A 16,288-nucleotide genomic window follows, 5' to 3' on the forward strand; every position below is an offset into this window, starting at 1 on the left:
TGGCGGTTCAGGGCTGGGGCAAGTTTACAGTGCAATTCCAGGACTTCCATGGAAAATTGGACTTGCTGGTGTTGGGGGGGAGGCTCTCCAGTATGCTGGGACTTTCTTGGTTCGGGCCCCTGGGATTGACGATCGGGGGGATTAATCAGCTCCGGGCTGAGAATTTCATGGCTGTGTGCAATGAGTTCCCCAGGGTCTTTGATGGCACACTTGGACACTACACTGGAGCCCCCATTTCCGTCAACCTCGACCCGGCTATCTGCCCCATCCGGGTTAAGGCCAGACACCCCCCCATTGTGATGAGGCCAAAGATCGAGGTGGAGCTGGATCGTTTGGTGGCCCAGGGGGTGTTAGATCCCGTCGCTTCCACACAGTGGGAGACCCTGATAGTCACCCCGGTCAAGTCTAATGGCGACGTACTGATTTGTGTGGACTATGAGTGCACTCTGAACAAAGCCCTCCAAGACCACGCTTATCCGGTACCGGTGGTCAGCCACGTGTTAGCTGCACTGGCTGGGGCTCAGGTTTTTGGCATGCTGGACTTGGCCCAGGCCTACTAGCAACTGCCGGTGGATGCTGCCACGGCAGAAGCCCAAACGATAGCAACGCACAAAGAAGCTTTCAAAGTACATAGGCTCCAGTTTAGGGTATCATCGCACCGGGAATTTTTCAATCGTTCATGGACACTTTGTTGAAAGGTATTCCAGGTGTGCATCCGTTTCTAGATGATGTGCTCATTGCGGCCCTGGATGCATCGACCTTCGCCGACCGGCTGCAGGCAGTGCTCCAGCGTTTCGACACGGCCGGCCTGAAGGTCAAGCGAGAGAAATGCTTGCTCGGGGTTCCCAAGGTTGAGTTCTTGGGGTTTGGCGTGAAGGCCCAGGGAATTCACCCCACGGAAGAAAAGACGACGGCTATCTCACAGGCGCCCCCGCCTACGTCCAAGACTGAATTACAGGCTTTCTTAGGCCTGTTACATTTTTATCACTCCTTTCTCCCTCTAAAGGCTGCGGTGGCAGAACCTCTGTACCACCTGCTAGATAAAAATGCTCCGTGGGTTTGGGGGCCGAAGCATGCCGCCGCTTTCCAGGCGATAAAGGACCTTCTTGTCTCCAACTCGGTTTTCTCCCATTTCAATGAGGCCCTTCCCGTGGTTCTGGCCTGTGATGCCTCTTCGTACGGGGTCGGGGCGGTCTTGAGCCACCAGTTACCAGACGGCCGGGAGGTTCCGGTTGCTTATTACTCTCGCACCTTGTCATCGGCCGAGCGTAACTATGCGCAGATTGACAAGGAGGCGCTGGCTATTGGGGCAGGGGTGAAATTTTTGTACCATTACTTGTATGGTCGGCTGTTCACGATCCTGACAGACCATAAACCACTCCTCAGCCTCCTGGCCCCAGACCGCCAAACCCCCCAGATGACGTCTCCCCGGGTGCTCCGCTGGTCTGTTTTCTTGGCAGGTTACTCGTATGCGCTCGTCCATAGGCCTGGGAAAGCGATGGGACATGCTGATGCTTTGAGCTGTCTTCCGCTGCCGTCAAAGGATCCGGACCCGGCTCCTGCTCATCAAGTCGTGCTTCTGGAGGCTCTTCCCGATGAACCGGTGCACGTTCAGGAAGTGGCGCGCCGCAGTGCCAAAGAACGGATCCTTTGCCACGTCTTGGACTGGGTGAGAAGGGGGTGGCCTACGCCCCCGGGGGGGGCGGACTTCACGGCCTTTGCATCCCGCAGGGATGAGCTGTCAGCCCACAAAGGCTGTGTGATGTGGGGAGGCAGAGTGGTGATTCCAGCCCCTTTACGGGAAAGAGTCCTCACGGCGCTCCACGAGGCACATCCCGGGGTGGCGGGGTGGTCCGGATGAAAGCTTTGGCCAGAAGTTATGTCTGGTGGCCAGGGCTGGATCGGGACATCGAGGACCGGGTCAAGAGGTGTCAGCCCTGCCAAGAGTCCCGGTCTGAGCCTTCCCGGGCTCCCACTAGAGCCTGGGAGTCCTCGCACAAGCCCTGGTCACGGCTTCACTTGGACTTCGCGGGGCCGTTCCAGGGTCAAATATTCTTTATACTCATGGACGCGTACAGCAAATGGCTCGAGGTTGTTCCGGTACCATCCACTTCCTCGAGAGCCGCCATCCGGGCCATGTGGCACATCTTCAGTGTCCAGGGTATTCCCGACACCCTGGTCACCGACAATGGCACGGCCTTCACCTCTAGCAAATTCCAGGACTTCACCCGCTACTACGGAATTCACCGCGTCCGATCAGCGTCGTTCCACCCAGCGACCAATGGCCAAGCTGAACGCATGGTTCGGGCAACCAAGGAGGTGCTCCGCCCCTTGGACAGCAAGGACTGGGACTACAAGCTGGCCGCATTCCTCTTTGGCCAGAGAACAACACCCCACACCGTGACAGGACACAGCCCAGCGGAGCTCCTGTTAGGACGGTGCCTGACGACCTGGCTGGACTGCCTCCATCCCAATCGAGCACCGGAAGAGGAACTGGCCACGGAGGTACTTGAGGCGGCCAGAGGGTTTTTTCCTGAGGACCCGGTCTAAGCCCGGAACTATGCGCAAGGCCCACCATGGATTCCGGCCCGGGTGGTGAGAGTCCGGGGACCCAGGTCCTACGATGTCTCCAGCGAAGACGGCCAGATACTTCACCACCACATCGACCAGCTGTGGCGCCGGGTACTGCCATGCAACCCCGAGGACGGCGAGGACCCAGACACCCCGGAGACTCCCACTCCACCCCAGCTACCGGACGACCTACCCCAGCAAAGTGAGGTTTCCGTCGAAGCCCCTGCAGACCGCTCGATCGGGCCCCGAGAAACAGTGCTACCGGCGCCCCAACTGCCAACACCGCCCATCTCGCAGCCAAATACTCCGGTGTCACCTTCCACACCGGTTCCCGCTCCTCGCCGCTCTACAAGAGCCCGTAAAGCCCCTTTCTACTTGCAGGACTATGTGTGGGGGTGTCTTTTGGACCAAGGGGGGAGGGGTGTAATGTATCCATATCAGACCGTGTGCGCGGCCATTTCGCCACGCGGTCAGGTGAAGTGATCGAGCTTCGTTCTCAGTAACAGTGGGACAAGCGGATCCTAGCTGGTACCTATCGGCAGGCTAGGCTCCTGGCCGAGAGCCTATGGAACTCTCAGCCACTGTAAATAGCCAATCACTTGTGTGTGGGTGTGTTTGGGGAGCGGGGTTTGTGCACATATAAACCAGCCTGCAAGCTGGGTACTCTCGTCTTGTTCTGAGCTGAAATAAAGTATGAGAGCTGAAATCACTAGTAAGTCTCAGTACTTTTCAGGCATCTGAAATCACTCCACTCTCCGTAATACAAGGGCAGATGGACTTACACTTTAGCTGTATCTGAAGAAGTGAGCAGTGACTCACAGAAGCTCATGCCCTGCCACAAATTTTGTTAGTCTTTAAGGTGCTACTGAACTCTTGCTCTGTTCTACTGTTATGGGCAGACTGACATGGCTACCCATCTTGATATATTTGAAAACCAGCAATTGTTAGGATATAAGTTACTCTTCATTGTAAAACTGTTTACCCCAAAATGGTCACTTTACTTTGCCATTGGAGCAATTTTCTTATTTTGGAAGTTTAGAATTCTTACTGGGAAAACACTTGGTCATTCCCAAATACCTGGAATACTTGGCTTGTGGCACTGATCGTTCACATTTATCAGCATGTGAGGAACTGTTTTCCTAATATGAATTTCATCATAAGACTTAGAGTTTGACTCACAATGGAATCACCAAAGTGTAATGTGCCCACAAGCAGTGTGTTCTGGTATATGATGGTTAATGTTAATGTATAACTAAAATATGCAAATTATCTGTGGCTTTTGGCTTGTTATGTTTTCAGGGCATCCTTTGGTGCCTGGCAAGTTGTTAATCTCACGGCATTAGCCTTTGATTTATGGGAGTATTTAGTGAAGTATATATTTGTCAGCGAGACATGCAATTTTGATTCTTCCTTTCTCAAAACTGCTGAGCTGACCTTTTCATTTTTGGTGCAGTTACGTTTTGGATGAGCTGCTCTTCTGAGGGTCAGCAGGGACTCTTCTGCGTTGCCTGGAGGGCCCCCCCCCCCCCGGCGCTGGGGGAGTGGGAGGAGATGAGCAGGACAGCACAAGGAAAGGGAGCCTCTGCACTCCAGGCCTGCCAGGCAGCCAGGGGCCATTTGAGTCTATGCTCTTCACAGAAAATAAAAATAAAAATGCAGTTACATATCTTTTTCAGTACTGAGAAACTCCCCCTGCCCCAGTTCATTATGGCAGCTGAGTTAGTACATGATAGGTAAGAAAATAAGATGAAAACTTGTTGAGCGTGTAAGATAGAAAAATATAATTACATTTCTATCTTTTCTTGTTTGTTGTGTCTTCCTGTATTTCCCCCCCCCCTTAAAGTTTCTCCGTCTATTTTTTGAGTATTTTCTTTTGAAGGGATGGAAGTGACTGCATTTTCAATTGTATTTCACAATGCTGAGAGAACCCAACACAGGGTATACACTGTTGGCCTCAAGACATGGAAGTAAAAAGTGAGAATCACGATATCTCTGGTGGACTAGAGCTCAACACAAATGGATTAAGGTTGGAGCCACAGAAGAATGCCCTCTTGCCATGGGATTTGCTGCCTGAAGCAACTGCCTTCATGCTGCGTCATGATAAGGGGGGCCCTGCTCAAATACATTCAGTGTGAGTGAAAGAGATCTTGGGGCTCCAATGAATGCCAGCTCCTTGCTTGGGATTATTAGGAAAGGAATTGAAAAGCAAATGGCTAATATTATTAAGCCCCTGTATAGATCTGTGGTGGGGCCGCATTTGGAGTACTGCATGCAGGTCATGTTACCATATCTCAAAAAGGATATTATAGAGCTGGAAAATACAGAAGAGGGCAGTAGATGATTAAGGGGAGCTGCAAGAATCTGGGTCTTTGCAGTTTAGAAAAAATAAGTGCTGTGGGGGGAAGTTATAATGGTTTATAAGATTATGCATGGGGGGGAGAACGTACAGAGAGAGAACTTTTTCTCCTATCCCATAATACTAGATCTTGGGGGCATCCAATTAAGTTGTGCAACAGATTCCAGTACAGACAAAAGGAAATACATCTTTACTCAATGAGTGACTAAATTGTGGAATTCACTGCCGGTGGATGTAGCGATGGCCACCATGAGCATGGATAGTTTAAAGGGATCAGACAGATTCATGGCAGATAGGTGCATCAATGACTACTAGCTTTGGTGAGTAAAGGGAACTTCCATATTCAGAGGCAGTACACTTCTGAGTACCATTGCTACGAAGCTACATCATGGGTGGGCCTTGGTCTCTATGACCTGTTGATTGACCTTCCAGGGTAACTAGTGTGAAACAGGTTGCTGGATGTAGGGTTGCCATTTGCCCAGTGGGAGCAGCGGATCCCCTGATTTTGCTTGCTCCTGCCCACCGCCAGCCAGCTGCTGGCGGGAGGGAATCCCCCCAAACAGCAACATCGCACACATTGCACCTGTGTCACCCGGAAGTGACATCAGCACATCGGCAGTGTCAGAAGGAGGGGTGACACTCTGGATTTTGGGCAAAACTCTATGGTTTGATGCTGGTTTTACCATAGAGTTTTGCCCCAAATCCAGACCGTCACTGATGTATCAGCGTCACTTCTGGGTGATGCAGGCATGCCGCATGCAACATCACTGTTTTGGGGTGATAGGGGGGCAACATCACTTTCCACTCCTGGAATGTCCCCCTACCCCCCTGCTGGTGGACGAAAGGGACATGGCAACCCTAGCTGGACAAGATGGACCGCTGGTCTGATTCAGCAGGCTCTTCTTATGTGATTATTCAGCCAGATGCATAGTGAGTTTATTTGCTGTCTCCTGTTGCTCTGCTGCTATTTGCTGTTTTATCTTGTGAGGAGAAAAGTTTGCCAGAATAGTGACATTAGCCAAAGTTTTTATTTTTAGGATGCAGATAGATAGAAAGCTGTTAGCTGTTTAACTCTTCTTGGGACAGCAGCCTACTAAATAACAGGACGGATAGCAACTCCGTTCAAGATGTGCTGCCTTTCTGAAAATGTTTTGCTTTGCTGGGGATTCTCCCAAACAACAGTGTAATGTGAGCATTTGACTTCTTGTGATAAGAGTGTGGTATGGATAGCTACCAGTTACACTCTTGAGCTGACAAGCAAGAGGCCTGCCTTGGTTGCTGAAGTGCTGGGGAGAAGCTGTATGACTTTAATCAAGGCTAGGGAAAGCCACTGTTAATTTCCCAGAGTATGGGTGTTAACAGTTGCCAGTGAACTCTGCCAAGTTCCTTTTTCCCCCCAGGCAATTTGTGCCTAATTTTTCATTGCTAACAACATTATCCTATTGCAAATATTTTTGACATGGTAGTGACTACTTTCACAGTGCAATTCTGAGTAGAGTTACACCCTTCTAAGCCCATTAACTTCAGTGGACTTAGAAGGGTGTAACTGGGTTTAGGACTGCACTGTAAATAATACCCTCTGCTTGCTTCGGAACGTATTTTTGTCTTTATCAATCTCCTTTACATCTAACGAAAATTGTTTTCTAAAATTAATCGATTGTGTCTATGTGTGTGTGTCTGCACACACATCTTTTCCTTCCACCAAAGTTCATTCAAATGAATGAAGAACATATTCTGTGTTTCAGTCACATAATTATTTATTCCCACTTATATATATTTATTTATTTACTTTATCTATAGTCCATCTTCCTTACAGATACTCAGAGCAGATTAAAAATTTATCAATGCAGTAGAAATGCTTTGAAACATGTAATAAGATTGAATTATAAATTGAAAAAACAGTGCAATAGAAACAGTATATATAATGTAAGAAAGGCAGAAAACAGATTGCATAGATTAGAAAACAATGCAATAAAAATATGAAATGCATATAATAAACAGTGCCATAAATTACAGCCCTTATCCCATGTTGTTGTGAAAACTTCCTTCAAAATAGCATCAGTTTCCTTTACTTGGATATATAATTTCTCATACAAGCTAATTGTATTTGCTCAGCATATTCAAAGCATTAATGTAATTTAATGCTCCATTTTAAGATTCTAATCAATTGATTTCATTGTATTTTGAATGGCAACCTTACGTGTACATTATCTATAATGTATTAAAGTAAAAAATCTGAAGAAAACTGATGGGTATTTTTTACATTAGAACTTTGTAGTGGTTTATTTCATGATATGATTTAAGTAACAATAGAAATTATAGCATTGTTTTGGCTTATTATATCCATTTGGCGAATTATAATATCAAAGAATCTGGGCAAACCAAACATAATTAACAAAGGATGAGTATATATAAGGTAGGTTAGTTTTGAACTGATTTTTACCATGACAATTATCCCAGTATAGCTTTCCATGTAACACTATGTATGGCGAATTTGCATTTGCCACTAGTCATACATGTGTTGTGAACAAATCACTAATCCTAGCAGTGTGGTGGGAGATTGTGTGGTGGACTGGTTAGAGTGTTGGACTAGGATCTGGGAGATCCAGGCTTGAATCTTGACTTTACCATGGAAACTTGCTGCATGACCTTGGGCCAGTCACATATTCTTAGCCTAACCTACCTCACAGGTTTGTTGTGAAGATAAAATGGAGGAGAGGAGAATTATGTAAGCTGCTTTGGGTCCCCACTGGGGAAAGATAAATGCAATAAGTGAAAAAAACAATAATAGTTAGGTATGTGTAACAAACACAGATTGCTTTGACATGTTGAGGATTCCTTGCATTGCTTTCATTGCAGCTGTGAATGTAGAGGCATGTGCATGGTGACGGAACTTCCACCCATGGGAGTTTTCTGAACAGTTTCCTTCATCTTTCCCCTTATGCAGCCGCTACTCTGTGTTAGCTCTTGGGGGTTTGGTTGTCATGGCGGCTATAACAACTCACTGCCCCCACCCTTTTGTACACACATGTGCTGCTGTGCTATGATGGTTCTGTTAACAACTGAAACAGAAATGTGGCTATAGATCATTATAATTATATAGCAATTACCAGTCTTTTTTTTTTAAGCCCTCCATTGATATGACAGGAAAACATGCTAGGAAAACGGTGTCTGTGGGGGGCAGATGGCAGAAAAATGGCACTGATGTGGATGGGTCCTTTGCTGGGCAGGAAAACGTGTATCATTCCTTCCAGACAGCATGGTCATATGCTTGGTCTGCAATCTTACCAATAACAGCAGAGTAACGCTGGTTTGAGAAAGAATATATCGAGGATGGGAAAAACCTTTGAAACAGAATGATTACAGCATGACGTGTGGGAGCTCAAAAAAAGGAAAAGAAAGCATTTTAGTTTGGAAGCCAGGTTGGAGACAAATCTCCGTGTGGAAGTGGTCATAGCAACATATGTTTGCTGTATGAACACACATACCTTTTAACAATTGATGCACACAGAACATTTTGTATGTGCCTGCAAAGCTATAATAAGTGAAGCACCTTGGCTTTGGAGCACGTCTGTCTGCAGAGCTGGAGAAAGGACAAAATCCATGTGTTCAGTGTGTTAAGGCAGAGGCCTTCGTTCCCTGTTCAGTCATGAAACTTTCTGGGTGGGGGTGGAAAGTGCTGTAGAGTCATAGATGACTTACTGTGACCCCGTAGAGTTTCCAAGGCAAGACGTGAACAGAGGTGGTTTGCAATTGCCTTCCTCTGCATGGCATCTCTGGACTTCCTTGGTGGTCTGCCATCCAAGCACTAACCAGGGCTGCCCATCCTCAGCGTCCAAGATCAGGTTAGCCTGGGCCATCCAGGTCAGGGCCAACTCACTGAGTAGCCTTGGGCAAGCCAGGATCATCCTAACACTGGAGAGATTTAATGGGAAGATAAAATTAGATGTTAGCATGTATGTCCTCTCAAGTTTCTTGGAAGAAAGTCAGGATGCAGATATGATAGTTCATAATCTGGCTATGGATCTATGAATGTTCCGTATTTTACAGTGTAATAATTTACTTGTGTATCCAGATGTACTGGGAATATTTCCAGTAGCCATCTGGGAGTAACTCCAAGGTAGTTCTATATGTTACGAATATAAACCCTGAAAACTGAAGGCATTATTATTTGCACAGAAAATTCTGGTGTTTCTGTACATTTTGAATTAGGTCATTAATAACTGGTGAAGTCTAATGAGTTTTATTTTGCATACTTATGCATGTTCCATTCAATTAAGGGCTTCCATTGAAAAATGAAGCTTTGCCTCCCAGAAGTGAATGGGTAATTCTTCATATCACTGGCATACATGAATTTGGTCAAGTCATGTTACTTTCCTGGTGGTTTTGTGGGAGCCTCATTTTTCTATTGCTTTAAAAACATCACATATTCTAATAGCCACATGTGGGCTCATCTGCAGATACTTATATCCACAGATTGGGCCCACATGGAGAGAAGACAGATTTTTCTTCAAAGTTGGGGAACACCCCTCCCCCCGGTTTGCAGAAAAATCTTAAATCTATAATAAAAAGATGTGGAGGGTAACCCCCCACCCCAAAGGCGGCACTGCTGCCTTGGGGGGAGGGGAAGAGGACAGGGAACAGCAGCCACTGGAGATGCATGGCTAGGGGAGAAGAATCCCCCCTCTCAGCTCAAGCATTGCTTTTCTCCCTACTCTCCCCAGTTACAAGCCAGCAGGAAAATTTAGACAGTGCAGCCGAACCAGTGGCTACGGAAGTGAGGGTGAGAAGGAGCCGCCTCACTCACCTGCTCGCCTTCATAGCTGCCGGTTCAGCTGCCTTCAGCTTCTAACTGGCCAGACTGTGGGGATTTGTGCTGGAGGCTGTGGAAGGGGGCTGAGGGGTATTCCTTGCTCCTACTGGCCCTCCACTTAGAAACCAGCAGGAAAGTTTAAAGAGGGTGGTAGTGGAGGCAGCGGCTATGGAGATGTGTGGGCGGGCAAGGAGGCTCCTTCTCACCTACGGCCTCCATACCTGCTGCCTCAGGTGCTCTCTTTAAACTTTCCCGCTGGCTTCTGACCAGTGAGACTGCGGGGAGAAAAAGGTGCTGGAACTGGTGTGTGAGGGGGTGGCGGTGGCAAGGAGGATTCTTCACTCACATCCACTGGTTTGAAGCTGGTAGGAAATTTTAAAGAGGTGGCAGCTTACAGAGGCAGGGGTCAGAAGGAGCCTCCATAGCCACAATATGCAACGTTTTGTTGCAGATCCCCCAGTTGTATTTTATAAAGCCAAGACCAATGGGCACTCTTTCTGCAGAACTTTTATTCATTGCTATTTAGGAGTTTGCCCCTCAAGCCCTAGAGGGATTCTCATATCTTTAGGGAATTGCTGCCAGATCCTAACAGATTTCCTTTATATCTCCAGGGAGTTCCTGTCACAAACTCCAGGATTTCCTTTCTTTTTGCCTCACCAAGAAGAACTCCATGACGGCCAGGTAAATCACTTTGCAGGTGTTCCCCCCCCCACTCCCACCACTGTTCCCTTGATTGGCTGCAGAACTGGACCCCAGTCAAGCCACTCGGGCTCTGTAGTCGGCCTCTGCTGGACCTTTCCAGCTTCAAGTAGAGGCAGATTCTGGCAGATGACCGAATCCAGTTACATCTGAGCTTCATTTGTTTTGTCCAAACCATTTATTAAATGGGCAGCCAAACGGAAAAATATATACACTACTTTTTAAAAAGCCCTAGCAGATTAAAGCTAACAAGAAGGTTTCCCCCCACTTTCCCAGTAATTTTTAAACATTTGGCAAGTAAATGTCTGCCTTTCCTGGATGAGAATCGTAAGTTAGAATGCTGGATTATTCCACTGCCATATGGAGGGAGTGCAGAAACTTTTAGCTTGCAATAGCATCACACCCATTCAGAGTGTGCCAAAAATGCAATGTGAAGAGTCAGCAAAGAGGCTGTAGCAGACTTACTGTGGATACAGTTGTAAAAGCCTCTCTCAGTGGGAAATCTACATTAGTCCAAACTCATCTCATTGCCAGATAGCCTCTCTCTTTTTTTCTCCCCCATGTGTATTTTATCACTGCCTTGTAATTGTACTCCTTTGAGAGGGTACCGGGTAGGAACTGAGTATACTTTTGTTGTTTTCCTAGGCCAGGGGAGAAGAAGACTGATCTGACTCAGGAGAGGTGTACTTGATGATGGAGAAGGATGGGAATAGTGGGAGGGGGGAGTGGAAATATGAGAGAGTGGCGGGTGATTGCCAGCTTCAAAGAAATAACAGCAACAGCAGCTTCTGTTGTATATTCCACTGCAGGAACTAAGCTAAACTTTGGGACATGGAAAAGGTTATAAAGGTTGACAAAAAGACATAGGCAAAGGAAGGCAAAGGAATGCTCTTGGATTAGGTTCCAGTGCTTTCCATAACATGTAATGTTTGGACATTGCAGAATATTTTTTCTGTCTATCTGTCTCCTCCTCCTCCTCCTCCTCCTCCTCCTCCTCCTCCTCCTCTATCATCTATCATCTATCACCTATCATCTGCTTTCCAATGACTGCTTTCAAAAATATCACAGTATTCTACAATCACACGGTGTTTTGCTAGTGCTGCACTAAATGATTCTATGGTTATTATCCAAGATGGTGATCCCATTGATACATTTTGCTGAATAAAAAGATTTAGGATGTAGATAGGGATGGTGTTGGGTGATAGTGAGATATTGAAAAAATGGTATTTAGCAGAGATACGATAGTCCAGAAGAGCCAAAGTAAAATAATTCAGATTCAGAATCCATGTGTGATTAAAATATACAGTTTTTACTAAATTCTAGCATGGGAAGGGTAACTGGGATGAAAATAACAACAGAGCATAATCGGCTACATCCTTACTCTACAAAGACAAAACTAGAAGAGTGAGATTATGGCTGCTCTTCTTCTTCTTCAGAACACCAAACAAAGACGGGAAGAGAAGCCATAAAATGGTAATACACCTTGACACTTTAGTCCCAATCAAATTCCTAGATCAGGGAGAAAATTCCCAGGCTTTCTACAGCTAAAGAACATTGGTTACATGAGAAACATGTGACTTCCTGTGAGTAACATAAACAAACATTTAACCCCAGATATACTGAGTGTTTTCAACTTGTAATACCCAACAGATGGGTATTTTAAAAGTAAAGGAGTGGGAGGAAGGGCCCTTCATATTTTTTTATTTTTTTCATATATTACACAGAAAACACAGTTATATTGTAAATGAAAGCTCACAATTTTTCTTATGTTTCATTGTCAGTCCTCTCTGAAAATATGTGAACATTTTTTGCTTCTTGACTGAATGGGGTGGGTTGGGGAAAAAGGAACTTTGGGGGCTTAATGAGGGCCCCTGCTTGTTGTATCCCAAGTGAATCATTGCCACCATTTCAGACTTGTGTATTGGAGATGAAAAGCCAAGGGTGTAAATTGCACTGTGAGAGTAAGAGCCAGTTGCCATGTTTCCCATTGTATTGGATGAGTCTGTGACTTGATGGGCTGCGTATGGATATTGTTAAAATGCTCTCTCCCTAATTTAACTCATACAAGCCACTGAATTTCTTGCCAAATAATTCCAAGTTTTTGGCACCCCTGAATTTTCTGTCTCTAATATGCACAATTCTGGCCTCAGAATGTAGGTTTTACTTAACTCTAGATAGGGTCAGTTGCTTGGTGGCTGCAGAAGCAGGAGAAAAAACACTTTAGCCCCAGTCACCAGTTAGCCTACTTTCTCTCCCTCTTAAAGTACGACACTAGCAAGGGGATGATCAGCCTCTCCCGTAGTTATTGGCCAAAGAAGCAATGGCTACTGTTCTTTCCCTGCAGCATCAGTGGCTGCAGAGGTGTGAGGAAAAGACTCCTTGGCCCCACCCAGAGGAAGAAGGGCTGCTGGGAAGGGGCAACCCTTCCCTCCTTGCAAAATTGATAGCAAAAGGGAAGACCTTGTTTTAATTTATTGTAAAATCTGCATAAGCCTTTGTAGTAGATATACATTGAATGAATGAATATGTGGTTCTGCAACACACCGTTCTGAAAAATGAATCATCCATTTTTATTCTTTCAACCCAGTTAATTTATGCTGTACACTTTGGGTTGGATCCAAAGACCATGAATGAAAGGAAGATGGCCACTGGCATTGTTCTGGAAAAGCTCCTGCACATCATCTTTGGATTTAGTATCACTTTTTTTGCCTAATGCTCTTAATACCTGATGAGTGGAAGGCACCTTCTGCATTTGAACAAGCATCTTTGGGTCCAACCCTTTAAATATATTTAACAATAGAGAGCCAGCTATGTTTAGGGGGTTTCTTTGCTGTGTGAACAATAATGCTGGGCATATGTAATTTTTGTTGAAGCTTTCACATGTGTCAAGCTCAGCACCAAGCAATGAAGGACATTTAAATTGTAGACACTGGCAAATTTGGTTTCTACTTACTGTGATATTAATAATTCCAGTTTTCCCTTCTCATTTTCTGCTCCCCCTTTTGCAGTCTTTATGAAAGGAAACTCCTGGTCCCCTGAATCTTTCTATGATTTGTCATTGGGCCTTGGAAAGAATTTTAGTTTTGCCTCCAATAAATAGTTAAACCATTGGTAAGACTGGTTGGGAAGTGCTGGTTGGGTGCTAAACTAAACAGATGAAACCCCATTTCTCTTTACAGATGAATATGCTTTGTTCAGTATTTGGGGGACTTTATTTGATCTGGTGGTGTGATTGGGAAAAAATAGTGGTTAGCCACTATGACTTTTAGTTTTACTGCTTTCAAGTTTTCCTCAAGGACTGTCTGCCTCCCCCCTTCCTGTTAATAATCTCCCAATGCCCAGAAGCAAGCCTTCTGAAAATACATGTATAAGGAAGAGAATCTAGGGAGTGTAATTAATATTCCTAGAATGTAACATCAGCAGCATGCACACACTGAGTAGAATATTAGAGCTATTAACGATGAGCTTCTATGCAATAGCTCGGTTGAGAATTCAGTGTGATTAATCTGCCTCTAAGCAGCAGCCTCTGTGCTGTAGGAGTGCTGTAGCACATCCAGAATCAATTTTTTTAAAAATTACCTTTCGACACCAACCAAAACAGCCCCTATGTGTGAAAATAAATGCATTCATTTGTCTTTGTGCAGCCTTGTTTTATTTGTATAAGACCTATCCTGGAATATTTTGCTCAAGAATAACAAGGGTAACCCAGTTACAGTGGCCAGATTCCAAGTTGGGTAATTGCGTTTCAGGTCAATTTCTAAAGTATCCTTGCTCTAGTTTCTCTTGGAGTGATCTTCCCCCCCCCCCCCCATAGGCAACATAGAATGTTTGCTGAACTACCCCACTAGCAATAGCTGGCTCTGTTGAGTTATTACTGTTTTGCCAGGAGGATATTCTTACGTTTGAAGAAAATACAGTGTTCAAGAATAATAGATATGATAAAGTGTAATCTGTTGAATATTATAACGCTGTATGCAAGAGGATTTGAGATGGTAGGGTTAAGAGAATTCTCTCACTCAGGTACACTTGGCAGTTGGCCCCACCCTCTCATGGGTTAGATGCTGAACCTCTTTGGCCGTTGCTTGCCTTCTGTTTCACCTTATTTGGGACCTCTCTTCTTCTCTCTCTTACCTGGGCTTGGAGCTGTAGCAGGTTAACCTTTCTGAAGTTAATCTGTTCACAATAAGTTACATATACCTACATGAACATGTCATGTAACATGTGCTTCTATTTTTGTAAGTAATTTCCCCCCTCTTCTTACTATTGGACTCAGATCATCTTTGTAATTTGTTTGGACAGCATTTTCCCCTTAACTGGGAAATGTGGAGAACTGGGGATACTGCATAAAGCTTCTGTGCTCCGAAGTCAAATTATTCGTCTTTACATTTAACCGAATAAATCAGCCTGTGGTATTTTGCAGTCTACCTTGTCACCTGCTCAGGGTTACCACCTTCCTATGACAATGAAAGATGCTGTGTGTTAGATGTCTTGTGTGCAGTTTATTACTTTCCTCTCTCCTCCATCATTGGTTCGTCCTCCACCTGACCCCTTCCCTACATCTTGGATAGCCCAGTCCTGTGGTCCTGTAATGTTCACTGCCACTGGGCTGGCCTTATGGCAGTGTACTGTTGTAGTTGCAAACCTATATACTACCAACAGCAAAGTAGAGAACACAAGAACTGCAGAAGAAATGAGCTAATGAAGCAACGCATTCCAATAGCATCCATGGCAACGTTGCCACCACACACTCACCCACCTACCATGACAGTGATTCTACACAGGCAGTTGCCAGAATGTTCTTCACAGCACATATGAGTTACTGTCTATGTGAAAGAAACAAGCAATCTTCTTCGTGGTCTCTGTGCTTCACACCAATGGGATCTAGTGCGCCTGCGCTGGATCTGCCGGTGCCTAGCAAGCTCTTCTAGAAGGATTTTCGTGCCTGGCCCAACTGAGCATGCCCAGGAGCCCCAGTGAGCATGCCCAGAAGGGCAGGCACGGACATCCCGCCAGTTCTTTCCTTTCCACCGCGCTGAGCAGACCTGTCTTCGAGAGGTCTGGTCGGATCGCTGCCTTTTGATCACTTTTAGTGACTAGCTCTCCGTTTTCGCCTTAGTATTTCTTTGCTTTCGTTTCCTTTTTTCTGTTTTTCAAAAAAAAAAATGAGTCTTTTTGTTTTTCGTCGTCTGAGGTAAAATTACCTCAGGCCTTCGGGCCGCTGGCCCAACCCCCCCCAACCTCCTTGTTGTTTGCTTTTTCTCCTCAGTCTATGGAGGAGAAAAAGACAAAAACGTTGAAAAAGTGGGGATTTTTCAACCGCTGTCGTTCCTGCGGAAGTAAATTGGCTCCCCCAGACGGCCATAAATACTGTATCTTTTGCCTTGGGGAGACCCACAAGACAGACTCTTGTGAACATTGTGCGCAGTTTTCCAACCAGACTCGGAAAAACAGAGCGGCACGTTTAAGAGTTTTTCTCCTGGAGAAGGCGCTTCAACCGATGGCTGACCCGCCAGCTCTTTCTTCCGTCGCCATGTCTTCCGCTGCCGATGCATCGACATCGAAGCCGTCGACGTCGAAAGCTAAGTCCGTCTCCGATACCGAAAGGTCGATATCGAAACCTAAGGTACCGAACTTTCCTTCCACAGCATCCACCCCTGCTAAGAAGGGCAAAAAGACGGACTCCTCAGTGGCGACGCAGAAGGTGGCCAAGGCGGTACACCGATGACTTGGGATGAGAGGCAGTACCGTTATCTATACGGTCCGTACCACCCTCCGATGCCGTGGCTGGGACGTCCGGGACATTCTGAATGGGACAGATACTCCTGTCGGTCTTCCCATAGGTCCCGCTC

General features: G+C 45.9%; 1 protein-coding gene across 1 annotated transcript in view; it reads left to right on the top strand.

Moving 5' to 3' along the window:
* Window positions 1–10,350: 10,350 nt before the first annotated feature.
* The window catches only part of TCF20 (transcription factor 20 (AR1)), a 159,584-nt gene continuing 153,646 nt past the window's right edge, over window positions 10,351–16,288 (top strand). Inside the window, exon 1 of the mRNA XM_015427336.1 lies at window positions 10,351–10,421. The gene's annotated coding sequence lies outside the window, so the exon portion shown is untranslated. The remainder of the gene's footprint in view (window positions 10,422–16,288) is intronic.

This window comes from Gekko japonicus, unplaced genomic scaffold, assembly GCF_001447785.1.
Source record: "Gekko japonicus isolate JY-2015 unplaced genomic scaffold, Gekko_japonicus_V1.1 scaffold660, whole genome shotgun sequence".
NCBI lineage: Eukaryota > Metazoa > Chordata > Lepidosauria > Squamata > Gekkonidae > Gekko > Gekko japonicus.